Raw genomic sequence first — 15,695 nt, forward strand, 5'->3', positions numbered from 1 at the left:
CACACACACACACACACACACACACACACACACACACACACACACACACACACACACAATCTTTCTTTTTCACATTCTAAAAATAATCTCTATAGAATACAACACTACTCACTAGTTCTAGATACAAGGGATTTTCTTGAGAAATTTTTTCAACAAATCAGAGATATTTAGGTAGGTTACCTTCCTCTCCCCTAGCATCCTTGGCCTTCTTTATACCCACTGCTTTAAACATATTTTTCCTAGATTTTGTGGTTTGCACTCATCTATCTATCTCATTTCCATGTTGAACAATGTGTTTGTTATACTAATCTATGATATTGATTATAACCAAAACATCCTCATCTTTCAAGAGAGAGAAGTTAAGGGGGAATAATTAATTCTTACTAGGTATATAACTCTAGTTGGGGATCAAAAGAATGCTAGAAAAAATAAAATGGTGATTTGAGATGGAAAATGGGAGGACACTCACATAATTATCTTTAGAGGTAAGGGGAAACTGAATAATTTTTTGTTTGGATAGAGCCTATAAAGCCTAGAGTATGTCCTCTTATCACCTCTTTGCAAATTAAACCAAGTAAACCACACCCCTTTGGATTCTTCCATATTCCTAGCTAGGGGGTCAAATTGATTGAGTTTATTTATTATTATATTCCAAAAGAGAAATTCATTATCTTTCCATTCAAATTTATTCCCATCATTCTTGTCTTAGGGACTCTCAATCATATTAAAACTCTCTGCAATTATCTAGAGTATACTGTCTAGATCCAACATCCATTTCCATAGGTGAATCCTATCATTGTAGTCATTAGTGGTATTCATAGAAAAAATTCTAGACTTTGTATTATCATACAAAATTTTAACCCAAACCACCCCATTGCATGGCGAGTAAGCCCAGGATTTGACAAACATTTTCCATTCAGGACCAATTAGAATAGAGGTTCCTTCTTTACCTTTTTGGTGTCTAGTTAAGTAGGCAACATCTTTCTAGATGTATTTAGATGCTATATCCAAGGTAAATTCAATTGATTTAACATCTTGAAGCATAGGGATATCTATATCCCTACATATATTTAGGAGTCTCTTTAGGACAATTTTCTTATCAAAGGATTTGATCCCTCTGACATTCTAGGGTGCACAACTCAGCTTCATCATAAATCAATCATCAATCTCCATGGGAGCCTGAAAGATCTTGAAACAGTGGGGGAGTTTGTTCTTTGGGGTTTTATAAGGCTTATATTTTCCTTCTAATGATCTCACCTTCCACAAATTCCACTAGTTCCTTCTTTCTAGCATTTCTAAAAGTATAGGTTTGAAGTTTGGATTCAAATCAAAGCTTCATCATTATTATTCTTTTGACCATCCTAAAAATATTCAATTTCTCCATCTTCCATCTCATCATAAGGTCTTTGCACATCCTCCAACACCACATTATCTACTAAGAAAGATGGGGGTTCCCTCTATAGCTTTGGCTTGAGTGTATAATGCCATTGATCAAGTGAGGGTGGGGGGGAAGGGATAACAACAACTAAGAATCAATTTAGAATATCCTCCAAGTTACGAATTTTGGAGGGGAGGGGATCCCCTCCTTCTCCTCAAACATGATCAATAGCATATGGAGATGCATGGGGGTGTTATGTAAGTCTTCAATCTTAGAACTCCCATCCTTATCATTACTGAGAGGTTGGGTGATGGGAAAAGTAGTGATGGAAAAAGTAAGGTTAGGGAGTAGACGTATCCCTCTCATCTTTCTTTTTAATCATGTCCAGAGAAAATTTTTGGGCATTTTGGGCGCTTCAAACTAGTGATCTTGCTAGCAAGGCCACTTTAGTCTCTTAAGAATTAGGGAGGCTCTTCAATTCCATAGGAATCAAATCGCTAACTTAGGGAGGAGGGGGTTTCTTTAAAATGATATTTCAACTTATAATCTTTAACATAATTTTCATTGTTTTGGAAGAAGTTTCATAAGGGTGATGTGAAATTGTGACTTCAAAGGGGGAACATGATAGAGCTTGCAAAATTATTTTTCATAACTTTGCAAGTGATATTGTGAGGAGCCCACAATTTAACAAATTTTGGGGTTCTAGAGAGCATTATTAAGATGCGAAGTGAAATGGTGATGTTTTTCCAATCGCATGAGGTGTCTAGGACATGCCTCAAAATGGAAAAAAGATTTCAAATGCATTAATAGCCATCACAATTTTAGAGAAGGTAGCTAGATAAGAATGCATAAAGGAGAAATAACCATTGTCATGATATCTTGGAAAATACAAAGCAATGTTTTGCAAATTTTAATTGGAAAAGACACAAGTGTTGTACATTTGCAAGCCAAACATGTGTGGATTGATGACAACACAATTTTTGAGTTAATGGGTAATTGAATGCTACTATTTTATTAATGCCTCATCCTAAGTTTATTTTTCAAACAAGATTTTAGAGTACAATTCTCCTATAGGATCTCCAAGTTGTAGAGTTTTAAGTTGCAAGTGCAAGAATGGGATTGCTAGTGCAGGAACATCCAACAAACTAGGAACCAAAACTAGTTGCACAACCAAATATTTTTCTTAAAGAAGAGAACCAATTCAACATTATCAACAACATGTACATGGCCATGTGGGATCTTAGAAAAAATTATGTGAACTATGTGAGTGACTACCATGAGGTTGAATTGGAAGAAGACAAAGTTGAGATTGAGCAGGTATTAGCTAAGTAAGGAGAACAATCGAGTGATCGCGCTTACCTAAATAACATATTGGACATGTTCCATGGCCTTCTTACATGATATTTATGAAAACCTATTTTTTAAAATTCTAAATATTGTGTTTGGTTGCAATTAGTTTTAGCTAAACACCTATATGAAGAGTTACCAAGACCCTAGATATATATCAATTGATAGATAAGGGAATATAGAAATATATCGGTAAAAATTAGTGCATAATATAGAACATATAATCTATGTAGATTTTTGAGTAGATATTACAACATCACATCTCAATTGTACTCCTTTTGAAGTTAATAAAAATACTCTATTTTCCTTCCCAAAAATTGTGTAGAATAAACTTTACTCATACTCAGGAGATTGTCCTCTCAGATTCATATTGCCATTAATAGATTGAAATTTAATACAATCTCTTGATAATAAAAAATCAAAAAACATTGTGCTTTTTGTTCATTTGGTTTTCTAAGATTGAAGTAAAACAAATTAAACTAGGGTTTGTGTTAAAGTTCTCTATTTGGTGATTGATGGTTAGCATGTGTTATCTCTAATTTTTTTTTTATGATCTTTATATTAATACTAATATAATTCTATTTTTCCCATCTCGAACAAGGAACTGGTCTAATTTAGCTTCACTAAGGCTTATTATTGATTGAAGTTGGTTGAGTTCTCTATTATACTCAAGTGCTTTGCATTTCAAAACATAAGACACTCATTAAAGCTTTTAAAGTATTCAAAAGTTTGATTTCTCCTTAAGAATAACTTACAGTCTCAATGGCATCAATTAAGAAATATGCATAAGTAAGATAGGTCAAACTTCATAAGGTATACTTTCCTAGATTGGAAATACTTGAAGTGAAGAGGATTTCTATCATCAAGCATCAATCCTAGTTATTGGCCAAATTGTGTTGAATTACCCAACATTGAGCCAGAAAGACTCATAGGTTTTTCAACCAAAAATTTGAGGAATTAACATATTGGTGACTTTATTGTGGAGAGTTTCTCACAATTGATATTGTGAAGTGTTGGAAATTTGTTCAACACTCCCCTCGAGATTCATATCAAGGGCTTAACTGCCTCCTATGTACTATAAGTTGATTGGTTGTACCAGGCATTGATAGATCAGTCTTTTGGTGCAATGATAACCCCACTCTAACAAGTGGTATCAGAGCTTGGTTGTAGGTTCAAATCCTCAAACCCTCGAGTATCACTAAGGGGGATATTGTTAGAAAAAAATAGTTCTCCCCTTGGGATTTGTGTCAAGGGCTTAACCACCTCCTATGTACTATAAGTTGAGTGGTTGTATTATATATTAACAGATTAGTCTTTTGGTGCAACAACAACCCCACTCTAACATTAAGTTACCTAGAGTTTTTTTAGTTTTCATAGACCCGAATGATGATTTTTTTTGTGTTGAAGTGTAGTTTGCTGAAAGAAGCCCAAAAAATTCTCTAAAATATTTCCTCAATACTGAGGTGACAACTCTATGTAGAATTTAATTAATGATCAAACTTTTCATTTTGAAAGGAATGAAAGTTATAAGCATTTTTCTATAAGATGTATGTGGGGTAGGAGATCTATCCATAAAGGAAAAGAATTTATAGAGTGGACTCCAAAGAAAATAACTAGAAGCAAAAAGAACCAATTGCTCGACATGTTGTATATAGGGTAAGAGATTCATTGATAGGGAAAATAGAACTTTTACCAAAGATGGTGAGTAAACTTGTGATAAGAATTTAGAAAGGGAGAAAAATCTTTTTTATAACATAAGAACACTTGATGATGAGAATGAACTAGAAACTTACTAGGTTGATAATGAACTGAGAGAAGATGATGAAGAAGATGCACACAAACTAGATGTAGCCTTTCAAATACTATGTACCATTTCACCAAGGAAGGCAACCAAGGCTTTGAGGTAGGTTATTAGTGATATTATTGAAAGTGTAATCACCCAAAAATGGTCATCTAGACCATTAGCCCTCTTTTAAACATTTTTGCTAAAATGTTAAATCATGTGACTAGATCAAATCTGAAAAAAATCAATTTATTTGATTTTATCCTATAGTTTTACCACTATATCCTAAAGTTCATATTTAATTAAAAGGAACATGCCCCCCTTTAATTAAATAAAAATACCCTTTTTAACACTTATCCTAAGTTGCACACATAAAGCATTTTCCCCAATTTAGAATTAAAAGAAAAGACTTTTGTCTCATATGGGGATGCAAAAGTCAACTCTTTCTTATTGGTGGGAATGATCTTACACATGGATCATGCAAAATTCAACCCTTAACCCTTGATTAGATCTTGTTGGCTCATGATCTCCACTATCCATACTTATTTAAAATGGAGAGCTCTCTCCTCATCTAGTATCCACTCTTTTCCATTAGTGTTATGTTGTAGGTTTTTCTATAGGTATATTTGGAGCTCTTGAAGACTTTGTGGCTTGGCACTCCTTTCTTGCATAACATTCTAGCTTAGTTTCATATAACATAACATAGTTTTCTTTATGTACTATAATAACTTAGTTTAATTAGAGGAAAGGTAACACTTGCATATTGTTAGCATTAGTTTGAATTCTCTTTGTATTTCTATAGCTTAGTGGCATTCACATAACATTCTGTGGTAATTTTTGGACATTAACACTCTTTCTTTTGTCTTTGAATCTCCCATTTCATAGTGTACTTGCAAGGGGTTGCATATCTTAGGCTCAGCTAAGAGCCCTCTTATTGTCATTAGCATCCCTTTGCACTCCATGACTAGGGAGCACTAGGTCACCATCTGAGACTCTCAATCCATGAGATCTCTCAAATAGAAGGACCTAGAAAAGTGGACATTATGGTGTGTACATTTTTGGTGCCTACCATGGGGCAGAACAACTTTGTTTTGCCTCTCTTTGCATGTTTTTTTATCATTTTTGGATTTGCTATTTTGAGATATTTATATTTTTTTGCTAACAAAGTTATCATGCAAAAAATTTCTAGTATCATGTGATACTTTTCTAGTATTATATTATATTTTGTTATATACTGGTGTGATGCTTTACTAGTTAAACTATTGCACATAGTGTAGGACTTTGTCACACAATAGTTATAGGTTCTATTGTCCTCCTTCATACAAAGTATTACACATGCTTGAAATATTGCCTGACCATATAAGGAAGTATCACACGATATTTGTGCAGTAAAAAGTATTGTTTGGTTGAGGACGTAGGACATTTTTAAGTTTTGATTGGCATTTTAAGTCATTACAACATCTATTTTTGAGTTTTCTACATTTTTTATTGTTTGACTAGTGACTTGTAGGTTTCTTACAAATTTTGGCTAAACCTTTGTTGTTGTACTAGCTCATTGGTTTTGTAGAGTTGCCTAGGTTGCTTGCAAATTTTTTATTAAAAGAATGCATGTCAAAAAGACAATTGCTAAAAGGGGCTACCAACATTTTATAGGGCTTCCCAAGCAAAGCAAAACAAACAAACCAAGTGTACTTGTTTTTATTTCATTTCATGTACGTCATATACTAGTTGCTTTATTTTTATAGGCACATAAAGCTTTCAAGTAGGTTTCTTTATTGGTAGGAGAGTATGCTATTCACCCTTGTGGTGAATAAGAAATCTTGACGCTTCATTAAGTCTCAAAAGTGACTGGCACATTCCACTTTTTAGTGGTTTTAATTAACTTGCTTGGTGTGTTTGGGAGAAGCACTTGGAATAGGAGAGTATGCTCTTCACCCCTATGGTGAATCATAAATATTGACCTCTTAGTGTGGATCCATTTTGTTTCTATCTCCTAGAGAGATATTACCTTTAGAGGGCCTATTATTGGTGGAAAGATATCAATAGGAATGACCATAAGTGGGAATGATCATAACCCAAATGACTTGACCCATTATAATCACAAATCCATTGACAAAGGCCAAATCCTTGGGGGGTGTAGCACTTGTCTTTTTTTAGTAGAAGTACTTGTGGTATTGGGACCATGGGGAAAATACTAAGCAAGAATACTTAAGGTACTCTAATGGTCACGAGGTCTGTTACCTACCACAAGGTAGAGTGTCCTATTCATATGTGTAAAAGGAGTGTTGCACATAGGAACCTTTCTAAACACCTTAGGATTAGAAGCTACCCTTTTTATCCACTCAACATCTTGGTGCAAGGACAAATCCTAGTGGACTACCCAGATCACCCCAAGATTTTACACTTACTATTTGTGTCCCTTTGGTTGTGCCAATGACACCTCCATGACAAAGCCAACATCTATTGTAGGAAACCACTTTGTGTGATGCAAGGGGGCATCAAGCATGGGCCAAGTTGTTCAGTAATGAGATGTGACCTTAGGCAGTTATGCTTGGAATGTGTTTTTGAATGTACAAGATCCATGGAAACAATTTTGACATACACATGATGTTAGTGTTCATAGGATTTTCTTTTGGTATCCCAAGTGATTGTGTTGGTAAGGTTGCTTTATCCTTTGTTTTAACTATTTAAAGACATGTTCATGTCCCTAATTGTTTTCAAAACTTTGTGTTTACTACTACAAACTAAAGTTTTATTCTATCATGACTATATTTTGGTCTGAAATGCTCACAAAGTTGAACTAAAACATAGGTATCTTAGGCCACCAGTCGCACATTGATGGGTTTAATGGCCCTTTATCACATGTCTATCTGAGAAATGTCACATGATACTTTGCATCTGCAAAAGTATTGCACTGTTGCACAAACTTGATCTTACACTTGTTATAGGTTCTATCTCACTCCTTGTCAAGAAGTATCATATACCCAAAAAGTATCCATGTTTGTTATATAAAATATCGCATGGTAATATTTGTTGAACAAGTACCACCTACTTTGCTATTGCTGAGAAATATTGGCTGGTTTTTGTTGCTTCCATAATTGAGTATAGATTGCGTCTTAGTTGAATTTAGGGTGTTTTTCTTGGTCCTTCCACAGTCTGGTCTGAAATCTTCATGTTTGGTAAAGTCTAAAGCTGAAAAGATGGGTTTAGCCTCTTGGATATGAACTTAACATCACTCTCATTCACTTATCAAAAATATGGTAACCTCATTCTCTTCACTATTTTCTATTAAGCTTCTTGTTCAATTCTCAATTGGAATCATTAGTGCTATAAATTCTTGAGCACTCTTGACAAGCCTCTTACTCCATTCTATATTTTGACAAGTGACCATTGTGACAATGCAAGTTTTTACCCCAAATGACTCTATTTTGTCTCATTGCGCTAAAGACTTATCCTTACATGCTGGTTGTGACTAGGCTCCAACTCGATCAAGGAAGACTCCCCTTGTTCACTTTTGCAGAATTGACTACTCCAACTAGACATCCTCATAAGAAAACTTATGAGGAAGATTCTATCCTTGATAGGTAGGAAGAGTCTCCTTGATAGGCAGGAAGAGTCTAACACTACAAGTTGGCATAAACCACTATATTGCTTTGACAATATTTTGATATTCCCTTTAACACCCCTAGGGTTGCTGACAATGTTTTGCTCACCATGAATCCCAAAGAGAGGAATTATTTCTTAGATGACCTATTTTTGCAAAAATAAAAACAAGCCTATTTAGATAGAGAAAGAATAAAAGAGGCTAGGCACATGGCTTCTAGAGAGATGTCTTATCAACAAGTCGAAGCTAGTACTCATGTACATGACTTCAAGAATAGACATGCTTATGGTAGTTACAACAACCCCTTCATGAACAACCCATCTTATGGAAACAACAGGAATAACACGCCACCAAGGTCTCCAAGACTACATGTAGGGACATGTCCCTTGCTACCTAGACCCTTACTATTGCACCATGAGAGTGAGGTCGATAATAAAGTTAATACTGAGGACCTTATGAGATTCCAATAGGATCAACTCCTTCAAAAACTCATGCTAAAGGATTTAGAACAAAATGAGGACCAATACTTCTAATACATGATCTAGAGGGGATGAAAACTCCCCCATGGCTATGATGTTCAAAGGATCATATAAAAAAGAGAAACAACTAAAGTGAGATCCTGAGAAAAGAGATACAAGAATTAAAAAGTCAACTTGCACAATTATAATGGCAAAGGAGCAACATAAAATATATTTTGTAGAATCTATATGTGCTCTCCCATTTGATAAGAGTGCCTACATGGTAGGATTTCCTAGGGATATGAGGTTCCCAAGTAAGATAAATACAATGGAAATAGTGATCCACATGACCATGTATGTCACTTCTATGCTCTTATCATGGACTTTATGCATGAAGATACATATCTTATGAGATTGTTTCCTAGAAGCTTAAGGGGACAATCTATGGAGTGGTTTACTAAATTGCCACCTCCCCTCAAGTCATTTTATGAATTTTCATAATGATTTATTCAACAATACTCTTACAACATACAACAATGTACTTGTGCAATATAAAACAGAAAAAGGGGGAACTCTATGCTCTATATCTGCAACGTTGGAGATCATTGCACTCTAGGTATCCTTAAAAAATTGTGAAATTGAGAAAGTTGACATCTTTGTCAATAGGCTTGTGCCCAATCTATACCATAATATTAGAGAACAATTGTTCACCTCATTCAATGACATGGTTGAGAGTGCTTATCACATTGAGGAAGTTGTCATTAAAAAAGGTGATATTATTCTTAATAAAGATAAGAATGGCAATGAAAATTGGAAAGACAAAGGTAAACCTTGGAACAAAAACAAATATTTAGTTGTAGATGCTCCTAAGACTAAGGAATTATCCTTTAAACTATCCAACACCATATACGATACAAAACAACAAGAAATCTCAAAACCATAATATTTTGGCAAATCTAAGAGGTCCTCTAAACTAAGACACACTTATACACCAATGGTCAAATCATAAAAAGTGGTCTTAAAAATTTTGCTTGCTAACAAGCTCATTATGTTTTTTGATAATTCATGTCCCTATGACCCACCTGTTAAACTTGATTAGTAGAGAGATGATCAATATTGCAATTATCATAGGATCAAAGGTCACAATACAGGTAATTTATTTAAACTTAAGGATACCATCCAAGATCTCATTGATACAAAAAGTCATCATAGATGGTTTAGTCAAAAAATCTAATCACAAAGATTTCAAACAACCATTACCCAAATATGAGAAAAGGAGAAACATCTGAAGCCAACATAAAGGGTAATGACACTAAGGTTAGCTCCACCTATACCAACATAGACAATGTGATAAACAAGATTGAGCCCCTAAGTGAAAGCATTTACATGATGGGCCCCAAGTTCAATGAGGAACCCAACTATGATACCCATGATGAGAAGCCTAAGGTAGTCTTGAGAACACACAAATCTTAGCAAAACTTTAGAGACACTAGGCCTAGGGTGTCCCTTTTCGGTGGCAAATTCCTCCTTTTCACATGGTGAAACCTTAAACACTGTCACTAGGAGACAATCTAAAGTTGTTCTCAAAGTGGAAAATGATCCCAAGAATGCCTCATCTTCCAAATAGGTGGCTCCACCTGTAATATCTAGTTATGATCTTGTAAGTCAATTGCAGCAGATCACTACCCAAATCTCTATTTTTGAGTTGCTAGAGTCTGTCTCTTTTTCACAAGGAGATCCTAGAAAAGGCTTTGCATAATATTAACATCCCCACATATATTAACTCTAAATGGTCCCAAGATATGGTTAACCATATCTCTTCACCTCATTATCTTATATTTTCTAAAGAAGATGACAAATCTCTTAGTCACCCTCATAATCTCGCTCTCCATATTGAAGTTCAAATCTATCGTACCTGAGTCTGAAGAGTCCTAATAGACAATGGTATTGGGCTAAATTTTTTTTCCTTCAACATAATTCAACATCTGGGAATGTTAGAATTCACAATTTACCCTAGAAAGAAGATCACTATCAAAGCATATGATGAGGTTGAAAGGTCTCTCAAAGGTTTGAATGTCCTTCCTATCCATGTGGGTCATGTTGAGAAGGATGTGGTCTTTCAAGTGCTAGACATTCCATTTGCATACAATATTTTCTTGGGTCAACCATGGATTCATGAATGTAATTTGTACCATCTACATATCACCAATGTATCAAATTCTCATTCAATGGTGCTGAAATATTAATCCTAGGAGACAATTCTATGTCCATCAACATGGTTACATTTGCAAAATCAATAGTGTCATATAATTAACCCTCTAGTGACATTAAACCATGTCTTACAGAGTGCGAAAAGAAACTAAAAATAATGAGCATTTGGATGGGGGAGTACACTTTAGAATCTATTGTAGTGTGACCAATTTCCCCATGGTCCTATGGGAAACCCTCTAAGAAAATTAAGCCTTTCGCTTCTACTATTACTATCTTTGGTAATTTTGTCCAATCCTCATTTCCATTAGAAGTTGAAAAAGAAGACCAAGTTGTTAGAGATTGGATCTATAGAGAAGAAGAGGATAATAATGAGTCATTTTAACTACCCCCATGTCTCCCAAAAGATATGGAAACTACAAATTTTTGACAAAAATGGGTTATCGAGGTCAAGGACCTTTGGATGACAACAAGAATGTTCTTGTTGAACCTCTAAGTCACACAAAGGGACAAAAGAGTAAGAATACTACAGGTCCAAGGGATGGTGTCGAAGATGATTTACCATGGTTTGATAGAGAAGTCCCTCCTACTAGTGACTCTCAAGATGATGTTCAACTTGCTATTGTTGTGCCACCACATGAAGTGGATTTCACCCCTTCTACTTCTCTCCTTTGGGGAGAGTAAATGTTGTCTCATGATGACACTATTGAAGTATCCACATCTAGGAAACCCAACTTTGATTAATCAAATATTGAAGATCCTAATACAGAGAGAATAAGAAGAAACATAGCTCAACTTCTAGCTTGTGACTCTTAGGAATATGAGTGGGAGTCCCTTTCTGACACTTCTTGTGACCTAGGTGTAAATGTGATACATACCTATGTGACCCAACTGAACATAGTTGATGAGTCTCATGTAGGGTTAGATCAGTTATATTCACAACTTGCCTTAGTAGACCACACTGATGTCTATAGGTATCCTCCTAATTTGGACTCCTTTGGAGATGTCTCTATAAGTTTGACCTCTCTCATCACTAGAGATGACTCCTCTCATATCAAAAACCTTGAAGTTTCCAACTCACTTTCATCCATGCACTCGAATTTCATAGATTGGTATGTTCAAAATCAAAGACCAAAACTATCCTAATTCCGAAACAATTATGAGATTTCTATTGGTGTAAATAAGTATTTACTTATTACACTTACTTAAGTTTACTTAGGTTAATGCATTATTTAATTATTTATTTAGGTGAGACACTTAGGAGTTTGTGTACTATCAAAAAAGTATGCAACTCTAATTATGCACATGGTGTCTACAACACAGTTATTTGCTCTCCTAATTTAGCACATATTGTCTACACCACTGATTTGTGTGCTACACCATTGTAGGCTTATCCTTACATGATCACACTTACTTCCATGCTTAATTGAGGATAACCTATATTTGATGGACATGTGCCTAGTTGTATGACTTATCATGTTGCTGACTTCTATGTATTCTAGAAGCTCTCTTGAGGCCTTTATATACAGGCACTCCTAGTGTACTCTTGAAATGGCATGTATGGCATTTTGAATGAATATCATCATTTTGATCATACTCTCTCTATTGGTCTATTGTATGCTTGTGTTGAGTTCTTAGTTCTTGGGTGAATTCTGGCCTAAGCCAAATTCTTACATGGTATCAGTTTTGAGGGAGATTCGCTACACATAGCCATTTGAGACTGTTCATGCTTCAGCACCTCGACTCAAATTTAGAGGATCTACAAAAATTGGGAGCGTCTAGAGCTAGATCTGACCTCATTATTGCATTCGGAGCATCGATTAGGTGAAGATTGACTATAAATTTTCCTATGCTAGGCAAAAGTCGACCGTGAGGCAAATTTTTTTTACAAATTGGAACCAGGAGGCCTCGATTTGCTGTTCGGGTATGATCATTTTCAAATCTAATTAATTGGTTTTCCATTTTCTAGATTTGAATATTATTTATTCTCTGCAATTTATTTTTGAACTTGGTATTTTCAAATTTTTTTATAGCTGAGACAGAGAAATTTTTTTGTAGAACTGGGCTGTCAGATCCCGGCTCTACAATTTCGGGCTATTTATTTTTTGCAAGGTATTTATTATTTAATCTGCAAATTATCATTTTTAAATTTAGGCATATATTTCACTATCTATACCTACCAAATCTTAGGTTAACCCCTACACATTTACCAACGACCAGCCACATAAATTTTTGGCAAGACATTCAACAAGCGGTGGCTCACACCAATACGTCGTAGGCTCTTTGTATTACATTGGGTAGGAGTTTCATTTTACAAAGTGCTTTGTGCGCTATCCCACTGCATGTGAGACTATTCACATACATAATCGAAGGCTTGCAAAATTTTTTTGGCACGTAGATTGCTCATAACCCAACAATGTTTACAAGAAATTTGGTGAATGCATAAAAATCTCTAGCACCTGCGTTAAAGAACCTCCAGCAAAATAGAGATTCCAGTAATCGTTGTAATCATCGCCACGTGGTGCCTTCCCTACCACAAGTACAGTCTGCTTACCATGTAGATGTAGCCACTGCACAAATCCACATGTCACTGCCAAATAGGTGACACACGATAGAGAGAATAGTTCACATGTGGAATTCCTTACACCCAGCCTACCCAATACCCACTTGACACATGGCTCAAGGCTAGCCACCTTAGCAAATAATTGTCAATCAAGTCATCTGCCACCTATAGCCATGTCAGTGCATGGTTTTTTTTCCACTTGCATCTGTATAATTTTGTACAATGCTAATATCATCATGATGTCATCACAGGGTTGGAGTCGCTGACAACACCAAAATCACTGGCCTAAAATTGATGACCGTCTGACTGTCATTCCTAGCCAAATTACAACTATACTGATGGTTGTAGGACCATCACATTTATCCACATCTTTTGCTGATGCAACCCCTCTCTAGATTGATTTTGGTTTTTGTAGTTTGACTTTGGGAGGTCATAACTCGGATATCCAGACTCCAATTCAAGTGCAATTTTTTTTAAAAATTGGTAGAATTTCCTAATTTTTTTTAGTGGTGTAGATCTTTTTTGGTTTTGATGCAAGGATTTGTCAAAATTTGCATTTTTTGGTGACTATACCTGCATAATCTTGCATTTTGCAACTTCAAATGCTCTGTATGGGCACATCTAGAGTAAAAAATAGGTTCTATTTTTTTTGAAGTGTAGTCCACTAGATATGGGTTATCCTCCATTAAGCACAGGATTAAGTGTGATGATGTGAGGATAAGCCTACAATGGTGTAGCACGAAAATTAGTGGTGTAGACAACATGAGCTAAATAAGGAGTGCAAATAACTGTGTTGTCAACTTGACAACTCAATGAATGATGCAAATTCCTGTGTTGTAGACACCATGTGCATAATTAGAGTTGCACACTTCTATGAGAGTACACAAACTCCTTAGTGTCTCACCTAAATAAGTAATAAAATAATGCAAAATAATTAAATAATACATTAACCTAAGTAAAATTAAGTAAGTGTAAATAGTAAATATGTATTTACACCAACACCCCCCTTAAGTGCAACTTAGGTTAATGCATTATTTAATTATTTTCATTATTTTATTATTTATTTAGGTGAGGCACTTAGGAGTTTGTGTACTGTCACAGAAGTGCGCAACTCTAATTATGCACATGGTGTCTACAACACAGGAGTTTGCATCATTCACTGAGTTGTCATGTTGCCAACATAGTTATTTGCTCTCCTTATTTAGCTCATGTTGTCTACACCACTGATTTGCATGCTACATCATTGTAGGTTTATCCTCACATCATCGCACTTAATCTTGTGCTTAATGGAGGATAACCCATATCTGGTGGACATGTGCTTGGTTGTATGACTTATCATGATGCTAACTTCTATGCATTCTAGAAGCTCTCCTAAGGCCTTTATATATAGGCACTCCTAGTGTACTCTTGTAATGACTATATGGCTTATTAAATGAATTTCATCATTTTGATCATACTCTCTCTCTCTCTCTATTGGTCTACTGTGTGCTTGTGTTGAGTTCTTTAGTTCTTGGGTGACTTCTAGCCTAAGCCAAATTCTTACATGGTGTCTTCCACCAGGGGACTGACAGTCAATATGACCAAAATAGATGTACAATACCTTAGTAAAAAACTAAAGAGGAAAATGAAAAATAAGTGTGTGTAGCAATTTCTAAACTAGAAAAGTAAACACAAAGATATATATGCGGTTGAAAACCTCTCCAAGATGGTTGAGGATGAGTATTGGGTAGTCTCTCGAGCTACATAGAATTGACACAAACAATCAATCTTGGTACCATAGAATCTCCTAAAATCATATATGTGTCTCAATCCTTATCAACAAAGGAAAAATAACATTTCACTAAGTTTTTCTACGAAAAGAAGATCAATTTTGCATGGACTTATGCTGACATGCTTGGACTTGATACATATCTTATCATGCACCATCTCTCTATAGCTCATGGCATCAATTCTGTTAAATAGAAATTGAGAAAGATGCATCCACATGTGACCCTACTTGTGAAAGTTGAATTAGAAAAACTCCTAAGCACCAAATTCACTAGAGCTATTTATTATGCTGAATGGATCTCAAATATTGTCCCTATTTCCAAACATGAAAAATCCATTCCTATTTTCATTGATTTTAGGGACTTAAATAAGGCATGCCCAAAGGTAGATATGACTACAAGCTATAAAATGTATTCCCTCATAGATGGATTTTCAGGCTATAATCAGATAAAAATAGCTCCTGAGGATCAAGAGAAAACAACTTTTACATGTGCATGGGGAACCTTTTGTTGGAATGTCATGCCTTTTGGTCTTAAAAATGCAGGAGCTACATATCAAAGGGCTATGACCACACTCTTTCATGATAT

The sequence above is a fragment of the Cupressus sempervirens genome, chromosome 4, assembly GCF_028749045.1.
Source record: "Cupressus sempervirens isolate cs-2001-9-10 chromosome 4, ASM2874904v1, whole genome shotgun sequence".
NCBI classification, from domain to species: domain Eukaryota; kingdom Viridiplantae; phylum Streptophyta; class Pinopsida; order Cupressales; family Cupressaceae; genus Cupressus; species Cupressus sempervirens.